We start from the raw sequence: 24200 nt of genomic DNA on the forward strand, positions 1-24200 counted from the left end.
ACTCAAAAGAATTTGTGTTTAGACAGTTTAGAACATCTCCTGCCTCTCACAGTTGGGAGGCTCTGAACAATCACATGTGGCCGGAAAAACCTATTCAGGCAGGCTAGAGGATTTCCAAAGGAGTTTGTAGGTTAAACACTGTCACACCCAGGAATTATTAACTGGAACTGTAAGCTAACTCTTTTTTCAGAGAGAGGTAGTGGGGGAGAGCCCCCGTAAAGTCAGAGGTTTAGGTGCAAGCACAAGCAGAAAGTAGGCAGACTCTGGTTTTGGGGGTATATGCTCGAGAATTTCCAGGGGGACTCCTGAAGCTCGATCCCGCCTTTGCGTATGCCGAGCCTCCTTCCTCATGACCTTTGTCATGGGCGGAGTTCCTCACTGGCTCCCAGCAGTGATAGAATTCCAGTGGAGCTATTCCAGATCCTGAATGATGATGCTGTGGAAAGTGCTGCACTCAATATGCAATATGCAATATGCACTCAATATGCAATATGCCGGCTCACGGCAGTAGGGGAATCTGGCCTCGAGACGTGTTGAAGAAGGTCTCTGGAGGTCTTTCTCGGGTTGAGGCAGCACACCCTGGGGTCCCTCGACTTGTGCAGGTGACCTCAGGGGGCTTCTCATGGTGGCTCTGAGAAGTCAGGGAAACTGGAGGTGGGAGGGGCCTCTCGGCACTCCACTGGGTTTGGTGCATTGGAAGAGGGCCTCATCTCCAGTTGAGGCAGGAACCTCAGGGTTCCTCTGACTTCAGACTCCGACCGCAAGGTCCCTGCAGACTTGGGACAGGAGAGTCAGGCCTCGTCTTGGGTTGAGGCATGGAACTCCGCTTGCCTCTCGAGGTGTTCCCGGGGAGACAGGCCACGCGTCGAGCGGTATTTGGAACCTGGGGGTCTTTTCCCGACGATGCACGGGCGAGTCACTGCCCCTTCGTGTTGACTTCATTCACAGGGTGGAGTTCGAAGAGGTGTCCGGGCATCGGGTTCTTATCAAGAGGGGACCGGGAAATCGGGGTCCTTCGGAATGTGGAACCACCCACGAGGCCACGTCTGGAATGTCGTCGTGAGACCGGCCTCATCCTGAGGTGCGACCGGAAGGCCGGGAACCCCTTCCAGACAAAGCAGGGGAGTCGACCCTCCTGTCCAGATCAGGAGGGTAGAAGGGGCTCAGAGGAAGTGGTGCGGGAAAACCTCGGTGTTCCTCTCGAGGGAGACCGGGATGTCGGGGCACTTTGTGGGTCGCATCAAGGGTGCCAAGTACCGTTTCGACCTCCAATACCTAACGTGGGACTTCTCCTGAGACACTGTAGCGGGAAAGGGCTTCATCTTGCGATGACGGGGGAACCACGTGGATTTTCTCGAGTTGCAGCGGGATTCTCGAGTTACGACGGGGAATTCAGGATGCCTCTTGTGTTGGCCCAGGGAAGTCCAATCTTCCATTCGAGTTGCGAAGGAAAGCTGGGGATTGCTCTCGAGTGACTGCAGGGCCAATAGACCTCATCTAGGCTTGTGTCCAGAAGCCAATGTTCCTCTCCAGGGGCGAAAGGGATCTCGGGGTTGCATTCCAGACGCACCCGGGGAGACAGGCATCCATCTCGAGTGGGAGCAAAGAACCCCGCTCTGCTCTTGAGTCGCGACGGGTATCTCTTGGAGCTCACTGGGTGGACTAAAGGGAGTCAAGCCTCCTGAGGCGTTTGGAGAGAGGTCGAGAGACTGGTCTCTAGGCCATACAGGAGACGAAGGCCCTCAAGTCGCGATGACGGGGGAGGCTCGGGGTTGTTCTCGAGCGGCGGCCCCAGTGTGCGGTTTCTCGCGAGGTACGACGGCGAGGTCAGTGAGCCTCTCGTGGGGCGGCAAGGAAGTCGGGTCTCCATGCGAATGGCGAGGGGAGCGCGTCTTTACTCTCAAGTCATAGTAGGGGAATCTGGCCTCGAGACGTGTTGAAGAAGGTCTCTCGAGGTCTTTCTCGGGTTGAGGCAGGACACCCTGGGGTCCCTCGACTTGTGCAGGTGACCTCAGGGGCTTCTCATGGTGGCTCTGAGAAGTCAGGGAAACTGGAGGTGGGAGGGGCCTCTCGGCACTCCACTGGGTTTGGTGCATTGGAAGAGGGCCTCATCTCCAGTTGAGGCAGGAACCTCAGGGTTCCTCTGACTTCAGACTCCGACCGCAAGGTCCCTGCAGACTTGGGACAGGAGAGTCAGGCCTCGTCTTGGGTTGAGGCATGGAACTCCGCTTGCCTCTCGAGGTGTTCCCGGGAGACAGGCCACTTGTCGAGCGGTATTTGGAACCTGGGGGTCTTTTCCCGACGATGCACGGGCGAGTCACTGCCCCTTCGTGTTGACTTCATTCACAGGGTGGAGTTCGAAGAGGTGTCCGGGCATCGGGTTCTTATCAGAGGGGACCGGGAAATCGGGTCCTTCGGAATGTGGAACCACCCACGAGGCCACGTCTGGAATGTCGTCGTGAGACCGGCCTCATCCTGAGGTGCGACCGGAAGGCCGGGAACCCCTTCCAGACAAAGCAGGGGAGTCGACCCTCCTGTCCAGATCAGGAGGGTAGAAGGGGCTCAGAGGAAGTGGTGCGGGAAAACCTCGGTGTTCCTCTCGAGGGAGACCGGGATGTCGGGGCACTTTGTGGGTCGCATCAAGGGTGCCAAGTACCGTTTCGACCTCCAATACCTAACGTGGGACTTCTCCTGAGACACTGTAGCGGGAAAGGGCTTCATCTTGCGATGACGGGGGAACCACGTGGATTTTCTCGAGTTGCAGCGGGATTCTCGAGTTACGACGGGGAATTCAGGATGCCTCTTGTGTTGGCCCAGGGAAGTCCAATCTTCCATTCGAGTTGCGAAGGAAAGCTGGGGATTGCTCTCGAGTGACTGCAGGGCCAATAGACCTCATCTAGGCTTGTGTCCAGAAGCCAATGTTCCTCTCCAGGGGCGAAAGGGATCTCGGGGTTGCATTCCAGACGCACCCGGGGAGACAGGCATCCATCTCGAGTGGGAGCAAAGAACCCCGCTCTGCTCTTGAGTCGCGACGGGTATCTCTTGGAGCTCACTGGGTGGACTAAAGGGAGTCAAGCCTCCTGAGGCGTTTGGAGAGGGGTCGAGAGACTGGTCTCTAGGCCATACAGGAGACGAAGGCCCTCAAGTCGCGATGACGGGGGAGGCTCGGGGTTGTTCTCGAGCGGCGGCCCCAGTGTGCGGTTTCTCGCGAGGTACGACGGCGAGGTCAGTGAGCCTCTCGTGGGGCGGCAAGGAAGTCGGGTCTCCATGCGAATGGCGAGGGGGAGCGCGTCTTTACTCTCAAGTCATAGTAGGGGAATCTGGCCTCGAGACGTGTTGAAGAAGGTCTCTCGAGGTCTTTCTCGGGTTGAGGCAGGACACCCTGGGGTCCCTCGACTTGTGCAGGTGACCTCAGGGGGCTTCTCATGGTGGCTCTGAGAAGTCAGGGAAACTGGAGGTGGGAGGGGCCTCTCGGCACTCCACTGGGTTTGGTGCATTGGAAGAGGGCCTCATCTCCAGTTGAGGCAGGAACCTCAGGGTTCCTCTGACTTCAGACTCCGACCGCAAGGTCCCTGCAGACTTGGGACAGGAGAGTCAGGCCTCGTCTTGGGTTGAGGCATGGAACTCCGCTTGCCTCTCGAGGTGTTCCCGGGGAGACAGGCCACTTGTCGAGCGGTATTTGGAACCTGGGGGTCTTTTCCCGACGATGCACGGGCGAGTCACTGCCCCTTCGTGTTGACTTCATTCACAGGGTGGAGTTCGAAGAGGTGTCCGGGCATCGGGTTCTTATCAAGAGGGGACCGGGAAATCGGGGTCCTTCGGAATGTGGAACCACCCACGAGGCCACGTCTGGAATGTCGTCGTGAGACCGGCCTCATCCTGAGGTGCGACCGGAAGGCCGGGAACCCCTTCCAGACAAAGCAGGGGAGTCGACCCTCCTGTCCAGATCAGGAGGGTAGAAGAGGCTCAGAGGAAGTGTTGCCAGAAAACTTCGGTGTTCCTCTCGAGGGAGACCGGGATGTCGGGGCACTTTGTGGGTCGCATCAAGGGTGACAAGTACCGTTTCGAACTCCAATTCCTAAAGTGGGACTTCTCCTGAGACGCTGTAGCGGCACAGGGCTACATCTTGCGATGACGGGGGAACCACGTGGTTTTACTCGAGGTGTAGCAGGATTCTCGAATTACGACGGGGAATTCAGGATGCTTCTTGTGTAGGCCCAGGGAAGTCCAATCTTCCATTCGAGTTGCGAAGGAAAGCTGGGGATTTCTCTCGAGTGACTGCAGGGCCAATAGACCTCATCTAGGCTTGTGTCCAGAAGCCAGTGTTCCTCCCCAGGGGCGACAGGGATCTCGGGGTTGCATTCCAGACACACCCGGGGAGACAGGCATCCATCTCGAGTGGAAGCAAAGAACCCCGCTCTGCTCTCGAGTCGCGACGGGTATCTCTTGGAGCTCACTGGGTGGACTAAAGGGAGTCAAGCCTCCTGAGGCTTTTGGAGAGAGGTCGCGAGATTGGTCTCTAGGCCATGCAGGAGACGAAGGCCCTCATCTCGCGATGACGGGGGAGTCTTGGGGTTGTTCTCGAGCGGCGGCCCCAGTGTGCGCTTTCTCACGAGGTACGACGGCGAGGTCAGTGAGCCTCTCGTGGGGCGCCAGGGAAGTCGGGTCTCCATGCGAGTGGCGAGGGCGAGCGCGTCATTGCTCTCGAGCCATGGTAGCGTGCCGGGGACCAGCCCCGGCTGATCCAGGGTATTCGAAGGAGAGACGGCGTAGGCGAAGATCAGGAAACCACTGCTTAATTAAATGTTAATTAAGGATATAAAGAGTAATAGAAGGAGGATAGCTCAGTGAGGAAATTCAGTGGCGAAAAGAGGCTGAATAATTCAGCCAGAAGGTAAGAGAAAGAACGACATGGTGAGACCAAGTTTCGGTGAACAAGGCCCGCACTTTATTTTTCAAAGTAGTTTTTATACCTTAAGTTATGCATAGAGGATAATGGGGGAAGGGGTCGAGTCTTGCAGCAAACCAGGCTTTCTTCCTGCAAACTTATCATATGCAAAAGCTTAGGTGATTTGCATCATCTTCTGGCCCGGAGGCCTGTTAACATTTTAAGACCTTTTCTTCAGAAAACTTATTTTTCTCTAAAGGTGGTTGGTCAGGAGCCACCCTCCAAAAAAGCATTAGATAAAGTTGCATTCCTACAGAGCAAAGGTGTGGTGGGCTATAACAAGAAAAAGAATTAACTCAAGGGTCCCAGGTTACAAACATTAAAGCTACTACTTACACCAATTATATTAATCAATACACTGCCAGGGACACAGCAGGTAAGGGATATGGAAACTTAGCAGCAAACAATGGCCCAACAAATGAAAAACCATTCACCAATACAATTTCTAATCAATCTTGTAACTACTCAAAAGAATTTGTGTTTAGACAGTTTAGAACATCTCCTGCCTCTCACAGTTGGGAGGCTCTGAACAATCACATGTGGCCGGAAAAACCTATTCAGGCAGGCTAGAGGATTTCCAAAGGAGTTTGTAGGTTAAACACTGTCACACCCAGGAATTATTAACTGGAACTGTAAGCTAACTCTTTTTTCAGAGAGAGGTAGTGGGGGAGAGCCCCCGTAAAGTCAGAGGTTTAGGTGCAAGCACAAGCAGAAAGTAGGCAGACTCTGGTTTTGGGGGTATATGCTCGAGAATTTCCAGGGGGACTCCTGAAGCTCGATCCCGCCTTTGCGTATGCCGAGCCTCCTTCCTCATGACCTTTGTCATGGGCGGAGTTCCTCACTGGCTCCCAGCAGTGATAGAATTCCAGTGGAGCTATTCCAGATCCTGAATGATGATGCTGTGGAAAGTGCTGCACTCAATATGCAATATGCAATATGCACTCAATATGCAATATGCCGGCTCACGGCAGTAGGGGAATCTGGCCTCGAGACGTGTTGAAGAAGGTCTCTGGAGGTCTTTCTCGGGTTGAGGCAGGACACCCTGGGGTCCCTCGACTTGTGCAGGTGACCTCAGGGGGCTTCTCATGGTGGCTCTGAGAAGTCAGGGAAACTGGAGGTGGGAGGGGCCTCTCGGCACTCCACTGGGTTTGGTGCATTGGAAGAGGGCCTCATCTCCAGTTGAGGCAGGAACCTCAGGGTTCCTCTGACTTCAGACTCCGACCGCAAGGTCCCTGCAGACTTGGGACAGGAGAGTCAGGCCTCGTCTTGGGTTGAGGCATGGAACTCCGCTTGCCTCTCGAGGTGTTCCCGGGGAGACAGGCCACTTGTCGAGCGGTATTTGGAACCTGGGGGTCTTTTCCCGACGATGCACGGGCGAGTCACTGCCCCTTCGTGTTGACTTCATTCACAGGGTGGAGTTCGAAGAGGTGTCCGGGCATCGGGTTCTTATCAAGAGGGGACCGGGAAATCGGGGTCCTTCGGAATGTGGAACCACCCACGAGGCCACGTCTGGAATGTCGTCGTGAGACCGGCCTCATCCTGAGGTGCGACCGGAAGGCCGGGAACCCCTTCCAGACAAAGCAGGGGAGTCGACCCTCCTGTCCAGATCAGGAGGGTAGAAGAGGCTCAGAGGAAGTGTTGCCAGAAAACTTCGGTGTTCCTCTCGAGGGAGACCGGGATGTCGGGGCACTTTGTGGGTCGCATCAAGGGTGACAAGTACCGTTTCGAACTCCAATTCCTAAAGTGGGACTTCTCCTGAGACGCTGTAGCGGCACAGGGCTACATCTTGCGATGACGGGGGAACCACGTGGTTTTTCTCGAGGTGTAGCAGGATTCTCGAATTACGACGGGGAATTCAGGATGCTTCTTGTGTAGGCCCAGGGAAGTCCAATCTTCCATTCGAGTTGCGAAGGAAAGCTGGGGATTTCTCTCGAGTGACTGCAGGGCCAATAGACCTCATCTAGGCTTGTGTCCAGAAGCCAGTGTTCCTCTCCAGGGGCGACAGGGATCTCGGGGTTGCATTCCAGACACACCCGGGGAGACAGGCATCCATCTCGAGTGGAAGCAAAGAACCCCGCTCTGCTCTCGAGTCGCGACGGGTATCTCTTGGAGCTCACTGGGTGGACTAAAGGGAGTCAAGCCTCCTGAGGCTTTTGGAGAGAGGTCGCGAGATTGGTCTCTAGGCCATGCAGGAGACGAAGGCCCTCATCTCGCGATGACGGGGGAGTCTTGGGGTTGTTCTCGAGCGGCGGCCCCAGTGTGCGCTTTCTCACGAGGTACGACGGCGAGGTCAGTGAGCCTCTCGTGGGGCGCCAGGGAAGTCGGGTCTCCATGCGAGTGGCGAGGGCGAGCGCGTCATTGCTCTCGAGCCATGGTAGCGTGCCGGGGACCAGCCCCGGCTGATCCAGGGTATTCGAAGGAGAGACGGCGTAGGCGAAGATCAGGAAACCACTGCTTAATTAAATGTTAATTAAGGATATAAAGAGTAATAGAAGGAGGATAGCTCAGTGAGGAAATTCAGTGGCGAAAAGAGGCTGAATAATTCAGCCAGAAGGTAAGAGAAAGAACGACATGGTGAGACCAAGTTTCGGTGAACAAGGCCCGCACTTTATTTTTCAAAGTAGTTTTTATACCTTAAGTTATGCATAGAGGATAATGGGGGAAGGGGTAGAGTCTTGCAGCAAACCAGGCTTTCTTCCTGCAAACTTATCATATGCAAAAGCTTAGGTGATTTGCATCATCTTCTGGCCCGGAGGCCTGTTAACATTTTAAGACCTTTTCTTCAGAAAACTTATTTTTCTCTAAAGGTGGTTGGTCAGGAGCCACCCTCCAAAAAAGCATTAGATAAAGTTGCATTCCTACAGAGCAAAGGTGTGGTGGGCTATAACAAGAAAAAGAATTAACTCAAGGGTCCCAGGTTACAAACATTAAAGCTACTACTTACACCAATTATATTAATCAATACACTGCCAGGGACACAGCAGGTAAGGGATATGGAAACTTAGCAGCAAACAATGGCCCAACAAGTGAAAAACCATTCACCAATACAATTTCTAATCAATCTTGTAACTACTCAAAAGAATTTGTGTTTAGACAGTTTAGAACATCTCCTGCCTCTCACAGTTGGGAGGCTCTGAACAATCACATGTGGCCGGAAAAACCTATTCAGGCAGGCTAGAGGATTTCCAAAGGAGTTTGTAGGTTAAACACTGTCACACCCAGGAATTATTAACTGGAACTGTAAGCTAACTCTTTTTTCAGAGAGAGGTAGTGGGGGAGAGCCCCCCGTAAAGTCAGAGGTTTAGGTGCAAGCACAAGCAGAAAGTAGGCAGACTCTGGTTTTGGGGGTATATGCTCGAGAATTTCCAGGGGACTCCTGAAGCTCGATCCCGCCTTTGCGCATGCCGAGCCTCCTTCCTCATGACCTTTGTCATGGGCGGAGTTCCTCACTGGCTCCCAGCAGTGATAGAATTCCAGTGGAGCTATTCCAGATCCTGAATGATGATGCTGTGGAAAGTGCTGCACTCAATATGCAATATGCAATATGCACTCAATATGCAATATGCCGGCTCACGGCAGTAGGGGAATCTGGCCTCGAGACGCGTTGAAGAAGGTCTCTCGAGGTCTTTCTCGGGTTGAGGCAGGACACCCTGGGGTCCCTCGACTTGTGCAGGTGACCTCAGGGGGCTTCTCATGGTGGCTCTGAGAAGTCAGGGAAACTGGAGGTGGGAGGGGCCTCTCGGCACTCCACTGGGTTTGGTGCATTGGAAGAGGGCCTCATCTCCAGTTGAGGCAGGAACCTCAGGGTTCCTCTGACTTCAGACTCCGACCGCAAGGTCCCTGCAGACTTGGGACAGGAGAGTCAGGCCTCGTCTTGGGTTGAGGCATGGAACTCCGCTTGCCTCTCGAGGTGTTCCCGGGGAGACAGGCCACGCGTCGAGCGGTATTTGGAACCTGGGGGTCTTTTCCCGACGATGCACGGGCGAGTCACTGCCCCTTCGTGTTGACTTCATTCACAGGGTGGAGTTCGAAGAGGTGTCCGGGCATCGGGTTCTTATCAAGAGGGGACCGGGAAATCGGGGTCCTTCGGAATGTGGAACCACCCACGAGGCCACGTCTGGAATGTCGTCGTGAGACCGGCCTCATCCTGAGGTGCGACCGGAAGGCCGGGAACCCCTTCCAGACAAAGCAGGGGAGTCGACCCTCCTGTCCAGATCAGGAGGGTAGAAGAGGCTCAGAGGAAGTGTTGCCAGAAAACTTCGGTGTTCCTCTCGAGGGAGACCGGGATGTCGGGGCACTTTGTGGGTCGCATCAAGGGTGACAAGTACCGTTTCGAACTCCAATTCCTAAAGTGGGACTTCTCCTGAGACGCTGTAGCGGCACAGGGCTACATCTTGCGATGACGGGGGAACCACGTGGTTTTTCTCGAGGTGTAGCAGGATTCTCGAATTACGACGGGGAATTCAGGATGCTTCTTGTGTAGGCCCAGGGAAGTCCAATCTTCCATTCGAGTTGCGAAGGAAAGCTGGGGATTGCTCTCGAGTGACTGCAGGGCCAATAGACCTCATCTAGGCTTGTGTCCAGAAGCCAGTGTTCCTCCCCAGGGGCGACAGGGATCTCGGGGTTGCATTCCAGACACACCCGGGGAGACAGGCATCCATCTCGAGTGGAAGCAAAGAACCCCGCTCTGCTCTCGAGTCGCGACGGGTATCTCTTGGAGCTCACTGGGTGGACTAAAGGGAGTCAAGCCTCCTGAGGCTTTTGGAGAGAGGTCGCGAGATTGGTCTCTAGGCCATGCAGGAGACGAAGGCCCTCATCTCGCGATGACGGGGGAGTCTTGGGGTTGTTCTCGAGCGGCGGCCCCAGTGTGCGCTTTCTCACGAGGTACGACGGCGAGGTCAGTGAGCCTCTCGTGGGGCGCCAGGGAAGTCGGGTCTCCATGCGAGTGGCGAGGGCGAGCGCGTCATTGCTCTCGAGCCATGGTAGCGTGCCGGGGACCAGCCCCGGCTGATCCAGGGTATTCGAAGGAGAGACGGCGTAGGCGAAGATCAGGAAACCACTGCTTAATTAAATGTTAATTAAGGATATAAAGAGTAATAGAAGGAGGATAGCTCAGTGAGGAAATTCAGTGGCGAAAAGAGGCTGAATAATTCAGCCAGAAGGTAAGAGAAAGAACGACATGGTGAGACCAAGTTTCGGTGAACAAGGCCCGCACTTTATTTTTCAAAGTAGTTTTTATACCTTAAGTTATGCATAGAGGATAATGGGGGAAGGGGTAGAGTCTTGCAGCAAACCAGGCTTTCTTCCTGCAAACTTATCATATGCAAAAGCTTAGGTGATTTGCATCATCTTCTGGCCCGGAGGCCTGTTAACATTTTAAGACCTTTTCTTCAGAAAACTTATTTTTCTCTAAAGGTGGTTGGTCAGGAGCCACCCTCCAAAAAGCATTAGATAAAGTTGCATTCCTACAGAGCAAAGGTGTGGTGGGCTATAACAAGAAAAAGAATTAACTCAAGGGTCCCAGGTTACAAACATTAAAGCTACTACTTACACCAATTATATTAATCAATACACTGCCAGGGACACAGCAGGTAAGGGATATGGAAACTTAGCAGCAAACAATGGCCCAACAAATGAAAAACCATTCACCAATACAATTTCTAATCAATCTTGTAACTACTCAAAAGAATTTGTGTTTAGACAGTTTAGAACATCTCCTGCCTCTCACAGTTGGGAGGCTCTGAACAATCACATGTGGCCGGAAAAACCTATTCAGGCAGGCTAGAGGATTTCCAAAGGAGTTTGTAGGTTAAACACTGTCACACCCAGGAATTATTAACTGGAACTGTAAGCTAACTCTTTTTTCAGAGAGAGGTAGTGGGGGAGAGCCCCCGTAAAGTCAGAGGTTTAGGTGCAAGCACAAGCAGAAAGTAGGCAGACTCTGGTTTTGGGGGTATATGCTCGAGAATTTCCAGGGGGACTCCTGAAGCTCGATCCCGCCTTTGCGTATGCCGAGCCTCCTTCCTCATGACCTTTGTCATGGGCGGAGTTCCTCACTGGCTCCCAGCAGTGATAGAATTCCAGTGGAGCTATTCCAGATCCTGAATGATGATGCTGTGGAAAGTGCTGCACTCAATATGCAATATGCAATATGCACTCAATATGCAATATGCCGGCTCACGGCAGTAGGGGAATCTGGCCTCGAGACGTGTTGAAGAAGGTCTCTGGAGGTCTTTCTCGGGTTGAGGCAGCACACCCTGGGGTCCCTCGACTTGTGCAGGTGACCTCAGGGGGCTTCTCATGGTGGCTCTGAGAAGTCAGGGAAACTGGAGGTGGGAGGGGCCTCTCGGCACTCCACTGGGTTTGGTGCATTGGAAGAGGGCCTCATCTCCAGTTGAGGCAGGAACCTCAGGGTTCCTCTGACTTCAGACTCCGACCGCAAGGTCCCTGCAGACTTGGGACAGGAGAGTCAGGCCTCGTCTTGGGTTGAGGCATGGAACTCCGCTTGCCTCTCGAGGTGTTCCCGGGGAGACAGGCCACGCGTCGAGCGGTATTTGGAACCTGGGGGTCTTTTCCCGACGATGCACGGGCGAGTCACTGCCCCTTCGTGTTGACTTCATTCACAGGGTGGAGTTCGAAGAGGTGTCCGGGCATCGGGTTCTTATCAAGAGGGGACCGGGAAATCGGGGTCCTTCGGAATGTGGAACCACCCACGAGGCCACGTCTGGAATGTCGTCGTGAGACCGGCCTCATCCTGAGGTGCGACCGGAAGGCCGGGAACCCCTTCCAGACAAAGCAGGGGAGTCGACCCTCCTGTCCAGATCAGGAGGGTAGAAGAGGCTCAGAGGAAGTGTTGCCAGAAAACTTCGGTGTTCCTCTCGAGGGAGACCGGGATGTCGGGGCACTTTGTGGGTCGCATCAAGGGTGACAAGTACCGTTTCGAACTCCAATTCCTAAAGTGGGACTTCTCCTGAGACGCTGTAGCGGCACAGGGCTACATCTTGCGATGACGGGGGAACCACGTGGTTTTTCTCGAGGTGTAGCAGGATTCTCGAATTACGACGGGGAATTCAGGATGCTTCTTGTGTAGGCCCAGGGAAGTCCAATCTTCCATTCGAGTTGCGAAGGAAAGCTGGGGATTGCTCTCGAGTGACTGCAGGGCCAATAGACCTCATCTAGGCTTGTGTCCAGAAGCCAGTGTTCCTCTCCAGGGGCGACAGGGATCTCGGGGTTGCATTCCAGACACACCCGGGGAGACAGGCATCCATCTCGAGTGGAAGCAAAGAACCCCGCTCTGCTCTCGAGTCGCGACGGGTATCTCTTGGAGCTCACTGGGTGGACTAAAGGGAGTCAAGCCTCCTGAGGCTTTTGGAGAGAGGTCGCGAGATTGGTCTCTAGGCCATGCAGGAGACGAAGGCCCTCATCTCGCGATGACGGGGGAGTCTTGGGGTTGTTCTCGAGCGGCGGCCCCAGTGTGCGCTTTCTCACGAGGTACGACGGCGAGGTCAGTGAGCCTCTCGTGGGGCGCCAGGGAAGTCGGGTCTCCATGCGAGTGGCGAGGGCGAGCGCGTCATTGCTCTCGAGCCATGGTAGCGTGCCGGGGACCAGCCCCGGCTGATCCAGGGTATTCGAAGGAGAGACGGCGTAGGCGAAGATCAGGAAACCACTGCTTAATTAAATGTTAATTAAGGATATAAAGAGTAATAGAAGGAGGATAGCTCAGTGAGGAAATTCAGTGGCGAAAAGAGGCTGAATAATTCAGCCAGAAGGTAAGAGAAAGAACGACATGGTGAGACCAAGTTTCGGTGAACAAGGCCCGCACTTTATTTTTCAAAGTAGTTTTTATACCTTAAGTTATGCATAGAGGATAATGGGGGAAGGGGTAGAGTCTTGCAGCAAACCAGGCTTTCTTCCTGCAAACTTATCATATGCAAAAGCTTAGGTGATTTGCATCATCTTCTGGCCCGGAGGCCTGTTAACATTTTAAGACCTTTTCTTCAGAAAACTTATTTTTCTCTAAAGGTGGTTGGTCAGGAGCCACCCTCCAAAAAAGCATTAGATAAAGTTGCATTCCTACAGAGCAAAGGTGTGGTGGGCTATAACAAGAAAAAGAATTAACTCAAGGGTCCCAGGTTACAAACATTAAAGCTACTACTTACACCAATTATATTAATCAATACACTGCCAGGGACACAGCAGGTAAGGGATATGGAAACTTAGCAGCAAACAATGGCCCAACAAGTGAAAAACCATTCACCAATACAATTTCTAATCAATCTTGTAACTACTCAAAAGAATTTGTGTTTAGACAGTTTAGAACATCTCCTGCCTCTCACAGTTGGGAGGCTCTGAACAATCACATGTGGCCGGAAAAACCTATTCAGGCAGGCTAGAGGATTTCCAAAGGAGTTTGTAGCTTAAACACTGTCACACCCAGGAATTATTAACTGGAACTGTAAGCTAACTCTTTTTTCAGAGAGAGGTAGTGGGGGAGAGCCCCCCGTAAAGTCAGAGGTTTAGGTGCAAGCACAAGCAGAAAGTAGGCAGACTCTGGTTTTGGGGGTATATGCTCGAGAATTTCCAGGGGGACTCCTGAAGCTCGATCCCGCCTTTGCGTATGCCGAGCCTCCTTCCTCATGACCTTTGTCATGGGCGGAGTTCCTCACTGGCTCCCAGCAGTGATAGAATTCCAGTGGAGCTATTCCAGATCCTGAATGATGATGCTGTGGAAAGTGCTGCACTCAATATGCAATATGCAATATGCACTCAATATGCAATATGCCGGCTCACGGCAGTAGGGGAATCTGGCCTCGAGACGTGTTGAAGAAGGTCTCTGGAGGTCTTTCTCGGGTTGAGGCAGCACACCCTGGGGTCCCTCGACTTGTGCAGGTGACCTCAGGGGGCTTCTCATGGTGGCTCTGAGAAGTCAGGGAAACTGGAGGTGGGAGGGGCCTCTCGGCACTCCACTGGGTTTGGTGCATTGGAAGAGGGCCTCATCTCCAGTTGAGGCAGGAACCTCAGGGTTCCTCTGACTTCAGACTCCGACCGCAAGGTCCCTGCAGACTTGGGACAGGAGAGTCAGGCCTCGTCTTGGGTTGAGGCATGGAACTCCGCTTGCCTCTCGAGGTGTTCCCGGGGAGACAGGCCACGCGTCGAGCGGTATTTGGAACCTGGGGTCTTTTCCCGACGATGCACGGGCGAGTCACTGCCCCTTCGTGTTGACTTCATTCACAGGGTGGAGTTCGAAGAGGTGTCCGGGCATCGGGTTCTTATCAAGAGGGGACCGGGAAATCGGGGTCCTTCGGAATGTGGAACCACCCACGAGGCCACGTCTGGAATGTCGTCGTGAGACCGGCCTCATCCTGAGGTGCGACCGGAAGGCCGGGAACCCCTTCCAGACAAAGCAGGGGAGTCGACCCTCCTGTCCAGATCAGGAGGGTAGAAGGGGCTCAGAGGAAGTGGTGCGGGAAAACCTCGGTGTTCCTCTTGAGGGAGACCGGGATGTCGGGGCACTTTGTGGGTCGCATCAAGGGTGCCAAGTACCGTTTCGACCTCCAATACCTAACGTGGGACTTCTCCTGAGACACTGTAGCGGGAAAGGGCTTCATCTTGCGATGACGGGGGAACCACGTGGATTTTCTCGAGTTGCAGCGGGATTCTCGAGTTACGACGGGGAATTCAGGATGCCTCTTGTGTTGGCCCAGGGAAGTCCAATCTTCCATTCGAGTTGCGAAGGAAAGCTGGGGATTGCTCTCGAGTGACTGCAGGGCCAATAGACCTCATCTAGGCTTGTGTCCAGAAGCCAATGTTCCTCTCCAGGGGCGAAAGGGATCTCGGGGTTGCATTCCAGACGCACCCGGGGAGACAGGCATCCATCTCGAGTGGGAGCAAAGAACCCCGCTCTGCTCTTGAGTCGCGACGGGTATCTCTTGGAGCTCACTGGGTGGACTAAAGGGAGTCAAGCCTCCTGAGGCGTTTGGAGAGAGGTCGAGAGACTGGTCTCTAGGCCATACAGGAGACGAAGGCCCTCAAGTCGCGATGACGGGGGAGGCTCGGGGTTGTTCTCGAGCGGCGGCCCCAGTGTGCGGTTTCTCGCGAGGTACGACGGCGAGGTCAGTGAGCCTCTCGTGGGGCGGCAAGGAAGTCGGGTCTCCATGCGAATGGCGAGGGGGAGCGCGTCTTTACTCCCAAGTCATAGTAGGGGAATCTGGCCTCGAGACGTGTTGAAGAAGGTCTCTCGAGGTCTTTCTCGGGTTGAGGCAGGACACCCTGGGGTCCCTCGACTTGTGCAGGTGACCTCAGGGGGCTTCTCATGGTGGCTCTGAGAAGTCAGGGAAACTGGAGGTGGGAGGGGCCTCTCGGCACTCCACTGGGTTTGGTGCATTGGAAGAGGGCCTCATCTCCAGTTGAGGCAGGAACCTCAGGGTTCCTCTGACTTCAGACTCCGACCGCAAGGTCCCTGCAGACTTGGGACAGGAGAGTCAGGCCTCGTCTTGGGTTGAGGCATGGAACTCCGCTTGCCTCTCGAGGTGTTCCCGGGGAGACAGGCCACTTGTCGAGCGGTATTTGGAACCTGGGGGTCTTTTCCCGACGATGCACGGGCGAGTCACTGCCCCTTCGTGTTGACTTCATTCACAGGGTGGAGTTCGAAGAGGTGTCCGGGCATCGGGTTCTTATCAAGAGGGGACCGGGAAATCGGGGTCCTTCGGAATGTGGAACCACCCACGAGGCCACGTCTGGAATGTCGTCGTGAGACCGGCCTCATCCTGAGGTGCGACCGGAAGGCCGGGAACCCCTTCCAGACAAAGCAGGGGAGTCGACCCTCCTGTCCAGATCAGGAGGGTAGAAGAGGCTCAGAGGAAGTGTTGCCAGAAAACTTCGGTGTTCCTCTCGAGGGAGACCGGGATGTCGGGGCACTTTGTGGGTCGCATCAAGGGTGACAAGTACCGTTTCGAACTCCAATTCCTAAAGTGGGACTTCTCCTGAGACGCTGTAGCGGCACAGGGCTACATCTTGCGATGACGGGGGAACCACGTGGTTTTTCTCGAGGTGTAGCAGGATTCTCGAATTACGACGGGGAATTCAGGATGCTTCTTGTGTAGGCCCAGGGAAGTCCAATCTTCCATTTGAGTTGCGAAGGAAAGCTGGGGATTGCTCTCGAGTGACTGCAGGGCCAATAGACCTCATCTAGGCTTGTGTCCAGAAGCCAGTGTTCCTCTCCAGGGGCGACAGGGATCTCGGGGTTGCATTCCAGACACACCCGGGAGACAGGCATCCATCTCGAGTGGAAGCAAAGAACCCCGCTCTGCTCTCGAGTCGCGACGGGTATCTCTTGGAGCTCACTGGGTGGACTAAAGGGAGTCAAGCCTCCTGAGGCTTTTGGAGAGAGGTCGCGAGATTGGTCTCAGGCCATGCAGGAGACGAAGGCCCTCATCTCGCGATGACGGGGGAGTCTTGGGGTTGTTCTCGAGCGGCGGCCCCAGTGTGCGCTTTCTCACGAGGTACGACGGCGAGGTCAGTGAGCCTCTCGTGGGGCGCCAGGGAAGTCGGGTCTCCATGCGAGTGGCGAGGGCGAGCGCGTCATTGCTCTCGAGCCATGGTAGCGTGCCGGGGACCAGCCCCGGCTGATCCAGGGTATTCGAAGGAGAGACGGCGTAGGCGAAGATCAGGAAACCACTGCTTAATTAAATGTTAATTAAGGATATAAAGAGTAATAGAAGGAGGATAGCTCAGTGAGGAAATTCAGTGGCGAAAAGAGGCTGAATAATTCAGCCAGAAGGTAAGAGAAAGAACGACATGGTGAGACCAAGTTTCGGTGAACAAGGCCCGCACTTTATTTTTCAAAGTAGTTTTTATACCTTAAGTTATGCATAGAGGATAATGGGGGAAGGGGTAGAGTCTTGCAGCAAACCAGGCTTTCTTCCTGCAAACTTATCATATGCAAAAGCTTAGGTGATTTGCATCATCTTCTGGCCCGGAGGCCTGTTAACATTTTAAGACCTTTTCTTCAGAAAACTTATTTTTCTCTAAAGGTGGTTGGTCAGGAGCCACCCTCCAAAAAAGCATTAGATAAAGTTGCATTCCTACAGAGCAAAGGTGTGGTAGGCTATAACAAGAAAAAGAATTAACTCAAGGGTCCCAGGTTACAAACATTAAAGCTACTACTTACACCAATTATATTAATCAATACACTGCCAGGGACACAGCAGGTAAGGGATATGGAAACTTAGCAGCAAACAATGGCCCAACAAATGAAAAACCATTCACCAATACAATTTCTAATCAATCTTGTAACTACTCAAAAGAATTTGTGTTTAGACAGTTTAGAACATCTCCTGCCTCTCACAGTTGGGAGGCTCTGAACAATCACATGTGGCCGGAAAAACCTATTCAGGCAGGCTAGAGGATTTCAAAAGGAGTTTGTAGGTTAAACACTGTCACACCCAGGAATTATTAACTGGAACTGTAAGCTAACTCTTTTTCAGAGAGTTGGGGGGGAGAGCCCCGTAAAGTCAGAGGTTTAGGTGCAAGCACAAGCAGAAAGTAGGCAGACTCTGGTTTGGGGGGTATATGCTCGAGAATTTCCAGGGGACTCCTGAAGCTCGATCCCGCCTTTGCGCATGCCGAGCCTCCTTCCTCATGACCTTTGTCATGGGCGGAGTTCCTCACTGGCTCCCAGCAGTGATAGAATTCCAGTGGAGCTATTCCAGATCCTGAATGATGATGCTGTGGAAAGTGCTGCACTCAATATGCAATATGCAATATGCACTCAATATGCAATATGCCGGCTCACGGCAGTAGGGAATCTGGCCTCGAGACGCGTTGAAGAAGGTCTCTGGAGGTCTTTCTCGGGTTGAGGCAGGACACCCTGGGGTCCCTCGACTTGTGCAGGTGACCTCAGGGGCTTCTCATGGTGGCTCTGAGAAGTCAGGGAAACTGGAGGTGGGAGGGCCTCTCGGCACTCCACTGGGTTTGGTGCATTGGAAGAGGGCCTCATCTCCAGTTGAGGCAGGAACCTCAGGGTTCCTCTGACTTCAGACTCCGACCGCAAGGTCCCTGCAGACTTGGGACAGGAGAGTCAGGCCTCGTCTTGGGTTGAGGCATGGAACTCCGCTTGCCTCTCGAGGTGTTCCCGGGAGACAGGCCACGCGTCGAGCGGTATTTGGAACCTGGGGTCTTTTCCCGACGATGCACGGGCGAGTCACTGCCCTTCGTGTTGACTTCATTCACAGGGTGGAGTTCGAAGAGGTGTCCGGGCATCGGGTTCTTATCAGAGGGGACCGGGAAATCGGGGTCCTTCGGAATGTGGAACCACCCACGAGGCCACGTCTGGAATGTCGTCGTGAGACCGGCCTCATCTGAGGTGCGACCGGAAGGCCGGGAACCCTTCCAGACAAAGCAGGGGAGTCGACCCTCCTGTCCAGATCAGGAGGGTAGAGAGGCTCAGAGGAAGTGTTGCCAGAAAACTTCGGTGTTCCTCTCGAGGAGACCGGGATGTCGGGGCACTTTGTGGGTCGCATCAAGGGTGACAAGTACCGTTTCGAACTCCAATTCCTAAAGTGGGACTTCTCCTGAGACGCTGTAGCGGCACAGGGCTACATCTTGCGATGACGGGGGAACCACGTGGTTTTTCGAGTGTAGTAGGATTCTCGAATTACGACGGGGAATTCAGGATGCTTCTTGTGTAGGCAGGGAAGTCCAATCTTCCATTCGAGTTGCGAAGGAAAGCTGGGGATTGCTCTCGAGTGACTGCAGGGCCAATAGACCTCATCTAGGCTTGTGTCCAGAAGCCAGTGTTCCTCCCCAGGGGCGACAGGGATCTCGGGGTTGCATTCCAGACACACCCGGGGAGACAGGCATCCATCTCGAGTGGAAGCAAAGAACCCCGCTCTGCTCTCGAGTCGCGACGGGTATCTCTTGGAGCTCACTGGGTGGACTAAAGGGAGTCAAGCCTCCTGAGGCTTTTGGAGAGAGGTCGCGAGATTGGTCTCTAGGCCATGCAGGAGACGAAGGCCCTCATCTCGCGATGACGGGGGTCTTGGGGTTGTTCTCGAGCGGCGGCCCCAGTGTGCGCTTTCTCACGAGGTACGACGGCGAGGTCAGTGAGCCTCTCGTGGGGCGCCAGGGAAGTCGGGTCTCCATGCGAGTGGCGAGGGGAGCGCGTCATTGCTCTCGAGCCATGGTAGCGTGCCGGGGACCAGCCCCGGCTGATCCAGGGTATTCGAGGAGAGACGGCGTAGGCGAAGATCAGGAAACCACTGCTTAATTAAATGTTAATTAAGGATATAAAGAGTAATAGAAGGAGGATAGCTCAGTGAGGAAATTCAGTGGCGAAAGAGGCTGAATAATTCAGCCAGAAGGTAAGAGAAAGAACGACATGGTGAGACCAAGTTTCGGTGAACAAGGCCCGCACTTTATTTTTCAAAGTAGTTTTTATACCTTAAGTTATGCATAGAGGATAATGGGGGAAGGGGTAGAGTCTTGCAGCAAACCAGGCTTTCTTCCTGCAAACTTATCATATGCAAAAGCTTAGGTGATTTGCATCATCTTCTGGCCCGGAGGCCTGTTAACATTTTAAGACCTTTTCTTCAGAAAACTTATTTTTCTCTAAAGGTGGTTGGTCAGGAGCCACCCTCCAAAAAGCATTAGATAAAGTTGCATTCCTACAGAGCAAAGGTGTGGTGGGCTATAACAAGAAAAAGAATTAACTCAAGGGTCCCAGGTTACAAACATTAAAGCTACTACTTACACCAATTATATTAATCAATACACTGCCAGGGACACAGCAGGTAAGGGATATGGAAACTTAGCAGCAAACAATGGCCCAACAAGTGAAAAACCATTCACCAATACAATTTCTAATCAATCTTGTAACTACTCAAAAGAATTTGTGTTTAGACAGTTTAGAACATCTCCTGCCTCTCACAGTTGGGAGGCTCTGAACAATCACATGTGGCCGGAAAAACCTATTCAGGCAGGCTAGAGGATTTCCAAAGGAGTTTGTAGGTTAAACACTGTCACACCCAGGAATTATTAACTGGAACTGTAAGCTAACTCTTTTTCAGAGAGGGAGCTGGGGAGAGCCCCCGAAAGTCAGAGGTTTAGGTGCAAGCACAAGCAGAAAGTAGGCAGACTCTGGTTTGGGGTATATGCTCGAGAATTTCCAGGGGGACTCCTGAAGCTCGATCCCGCCTTTGCGTATGCCGAGCCTCCTTCCTCATGACCTTTGTCATGGGCGGAGTTCCTCACTGGCTCCCAGCAGTGATAGAATTCCAGTGGAGCTATTCCAGATCCTGAATGATGATGCTGTGGAAAGTGCTGCACTCAATATGCAATATGCAATATGCACTCAATATGCAATATGCCGGCTCACGGCAGTAGGGGAATCTGGCCTCGAGACGTGTTGAAGAAGGTCTCTGGAGGTCTTTCTCGGGTTGAGGCAGCACACCCTGGGGTCCCTCGACTTGTGCAGGTGACCTCAGGGGGCTTCTCATGGTGGCTCTGAGAAGTCAGGGAAACTGGAGGTGGGAGGGCCTCTCGGCACTCCACTGGGTTTGGTGCATTGGAAGAGGGCCTCATCTCCAGTTGAGGCAGGAACCTCAGGGTTCCTCTGACTTCAGACTCCGACCGCAAGGTCCCTGCAGACTTGGGACAGGAGAGTCAGGCCTCGTCTTGGGTTGAGGCATGGAACTCCGCTTGCCTCTCGAGATGTTCCCGGGGAGACAGGCCACGCGTCGAGCGGTATTTGGAACCTGGGGTCTTTTCCCGACGATGCACGGGCGAGTCACTGCCCCTTCGTGTTGACTTCATTCACAGGGTGGAGTTCGAAGAGGTGTCCGGGCATCGGGTTCTTATCAAGAGGGGACCGGGAAATCGGGGTCCTTCGGAATGTGGAACCACCCACGAGGCCACGTCTGGAATGTCGTCGTGAGACCGGCCTCATCCTGAGGTGCGACCGGAAGGCCGGGAACCCCTTCCAGACAAAGCAGGGGAGTCGACCCTCCTGTCCAGATCAGGAGGGTAGAAAGGGCTCAGAGGAAGTGGTGCGGGAAAACCTCGGTGTTCCTCTCGAGGAGACCGGGATGTCGGGGCACTTTGTGGGTCGCATCAAGGGTGCCAAGTGCCGTTTCGACCTCCAATACCTAACGTGGGACTTCTCCTGAGACACTGTAGCGGGAAAGGGCTTCATCTTGCGATGACGGGGGAACCACGTGGATTTTCTCGAGTTGCAGCGGGATTCTCGAGTTACGACGGGGAATTCAGGATGCCTCTTGTGTTGGCCCAGGAAGTCCAATCTTCCATTCGAGTTGCGAAGGAAAGCTGGGGATTGCTCTCGAGTGACTGCAGGGCCAATAGACCTCATCTAGGCTTGTGTCCAGAAGCCAATGTTCCTCTCCAGGGGCGAAAGGGATCTCGGGGTTGCATTCCAGACGCACCCGGGAGACAGGCATCCATCTCGAGTGGGGGCAAAGAACCCCGCTCTGCTCTCGAGTCGCAACGGGTATCTCTTGGAGCTCACTGGGTGGACTAAAGGGAGTCAAGCCTCCTGAGGCGTTTGGAGAGAGGTCGAGAGACTGGTCTCTAGGCCATACAGGAGACGAAGGCCCTCAAGTCGCGATGACGGGGAGGCTCGGGGTTGTTCTCGAGCGGCGGCCCCAGTGTGCGGTTTCTCGCGAGGTACGACGGCGAGGTCAGTGAGCCTCTCGTGGGGCGGCAGGGAAGTCGGGTCTCCATGCGAATGGCGAGGGGAGCGCGTCATTGCTCTCGAGTCATGGTAGGGGAATCTGGCCTCGAGACGTGTTGAAGAAGGTCTCTGGAGGTCTTTCTCGGGTTGAGGCAGGAAACCCTTGCTTCCCTCGACTTATGCTGGTGACCTCAGGGGGCTTCTCATGCCAGGGAAACTGGAGGTGGGAGGGGCCTCTCGGAACTCCACTGGGTTTGGTGCATTGGAAGAGGGCCTCATCTCCAGTTGAGGCAGGAACCTCAGGGTTCCTCTGACTTCAGACTCCGACCGCAGGGTCCCTGCAGACTTGGGACAGGAGAGTCAGGCCTCGTCTTGGGTTGAGGCATGGAACTCCGCTTGCCTCTCGAGGTGTTCCCGGGGAGACAGGCCACTTGTCGAGCGGTATTTGGAACCTGGGGTCTTTTCCCGACGATGCACGGAGAAACTGCCCCTTCGTGTTGACTTCATTCACAGGGTGGAGTTCGGAGAGGTGTCCGGGCATCGGGTTCTTATCAAGAGGGGACCGGGAAATCGGGGTCCTTCGGAATGTGGAACCACCCACGAGGCCACGTCTGGAATGTCGTCGTGAGACCGGCCTCATCCTGAGGTGCGACCGGAAGGTCGGGAACCCCTTCCAGACAAAGCAGGGGAGTCGACCCTCCTGTCCAGATCAGGAGGGGAGAAAGGGCTCAGAGGAAGTGTTGCCAGAAAACTTCGGTGTTCCTCTCGAGGGAGACCGGGATGTCGGGGCACTTTGTGGGTCGCATCAAGGGTGACAAGTACCGTTTCGAACTCCAATTCCTAAAGTGGGACTTCTCCTGAGGCGCTGTAGCGGCACAGGGCTTCATCTTGCGATGACGGGGGAGCCACGTGGTTTTTCTCGAGGTACGGCGGGATTCTCGAGTTACGACGGGGAATTCAGGCTGCCTCTTGTGTTGGCCCAGGCAAGTCCAATCTTCCATTCGAGTCGCGAAGGAAAGCTGCGGTTGCTCTCGAGTGACTGCAGGGCCAATAGACCTCATCTAGGCTTGTGTCCAGAAGCCAATGTTCCTCTCCAGGGGCGACAGGGATCTCGGGGTTGCATTCCAGACACACCCGGGAGACAGGCATTCATCTCGAGTGGAAGCAAAGAACCCCGCTCTGCTCTCGAGTCGCGACGGGTATCTCTTGGAGCTCACTGGGTGGACTCAAGGGAGTCAAGCCTCCTGAGGCGTTTGGAGAGAGGTCGCGAGATTGGTCTCTAGGCCATGCAGGAGACGAAGGCCCTCATCTCTCGATGACGGGGGAGTCTCGGGGTTGTTCTCGAGCGGCGGCCCCAGTGTGCGGTTTCTCACGAGGTACGACGGCGAGGTCAGTGAGCCTCTCGTGGGGCGCCAGGGAAGTCGGGTCTCCATGCGAGTGGCGAGGGGAGCGCGTCATTGCTCCCGAGCCATGGTAGGGGAGGGGATCTGGCCCGGCTGTTGAAGAGTCTTCGAGGTCTTTCGGGTAGGCGAAACCAGGGTTCCCTGCTTGTTCAATGTTAATGGAGGCTCTGAAGAGGAATGGAGGAGGAGGGCTCAGTGAGGAAACTCAGTGGTGCAAAGAGGCCTCATCTTCAGGCAGAGGCAGGAAAGAACGACAGGGTGAGACCAAGTTTCAGTGAACAAGGCCCTGCAGACTGGGGACAAAGTAGGCCTCGTGCCTTAAGTTGTGCATAGAGGAGAATGGGGAAGGGGTCGAGTCTTGCTTAAACCTGGCTTTCTTCCGAACGATGCACGGAAAAAGCTTCGGTGACTTGCATCATCTTCTGGCCCGGAGGCCTCATCGGGATTTTAAGACCTTTTCTTCAGAAAACTTATTTTTCTCTAAATGTGGAACCACACGAGGCCACCCTCTGGAAAAGCATTAGATGAAGTTGCATTCTACAGAGCGAAGGTGAGGTGGGCTATTCCAGAAAAAGAATTAACTCAAGGGTCCCAGTTACAAACAGGAAAGCTAGGCACCAATTATATTAATCAATACACTGCCAGGGACACTCCAGGGAAGGGATTTGGAAACTTTGTGGCGCACAAGGGCCCCAAGTGCCCTTTCACCTCCAATTTCTAATCAATCTTGTAACTACTCAAAAGAATCTGTGTTTAGACAGTTTAGAACATCTCCTGCCTCTCTCAGTTGGGAGGCTCTGAACAATCATGTGGCCGGCAAGTCCTATTCAGGCAGGCTAGAGGATTTCAAGGTTTGCAGGGGCGACACTGCACACCAGGAATTATTAACTGGACCTGAAGCCAACTCTCTCCAGAGGGAGGGGGGAGCCCCTGTAAAGTCAGAGGCTTAGGTGGAAGCTCAAGCAGAAAGTAGGCAGACTCTGGTTTGGGGGTATATGCTCGAGAGCTGGGGGACTCAAGGGATCCCGCCTCGCAGGCGAGCCTCATCTCCTCGATGACGGGGGTCATGGAGTTCCTCACGGCTCCCAGCAGTGTGCGGTTCTCAGTGGAGCGATTGCAGGTCCTGAGATGACGCGTGGAAAGTCGGGTCTCCATGCGAGTGCGA

At 54.1% G+C, this 24200-nt stretch overlaps 1 long non-coding RNA gene across 1 annotated transcript; it reads left to right on the forward strand.

The window, feature by feature from the left end:
- The first annotated feature begins 11498 nt into the window (after nucleotides 1–11498).
- On the forward strand, nucleotides 11499–15549 carry LOC133244036 (uncharacterized). Its single transcript, XR_009735254.1, has 2 exons — nucleotides 11499–13777; nucleotides 15181–15549. It is a non-coding gene; the product is annotated as an uncharacterized LOC133244036 (long non-coding RNA).
- Nucleotides 15550–24200: the final 8651 nt, after the last annotated feature.

This window comes from Bos javanicus, unplaced genomic scaffold, assembly GCF_032452875.1.
Source record: "Bos javanicus breed banteng unplaced genomic scaffold, ARS-OSU_banteng_1.0 tig00002388_1, whole genome shotgun sequence".
Taxonomy (NCBI): Eukaryota; Metazoa; Chordata; class Mammalia; order Artiodactyla; family Bovidae; genus Bos; species Bos javanicus.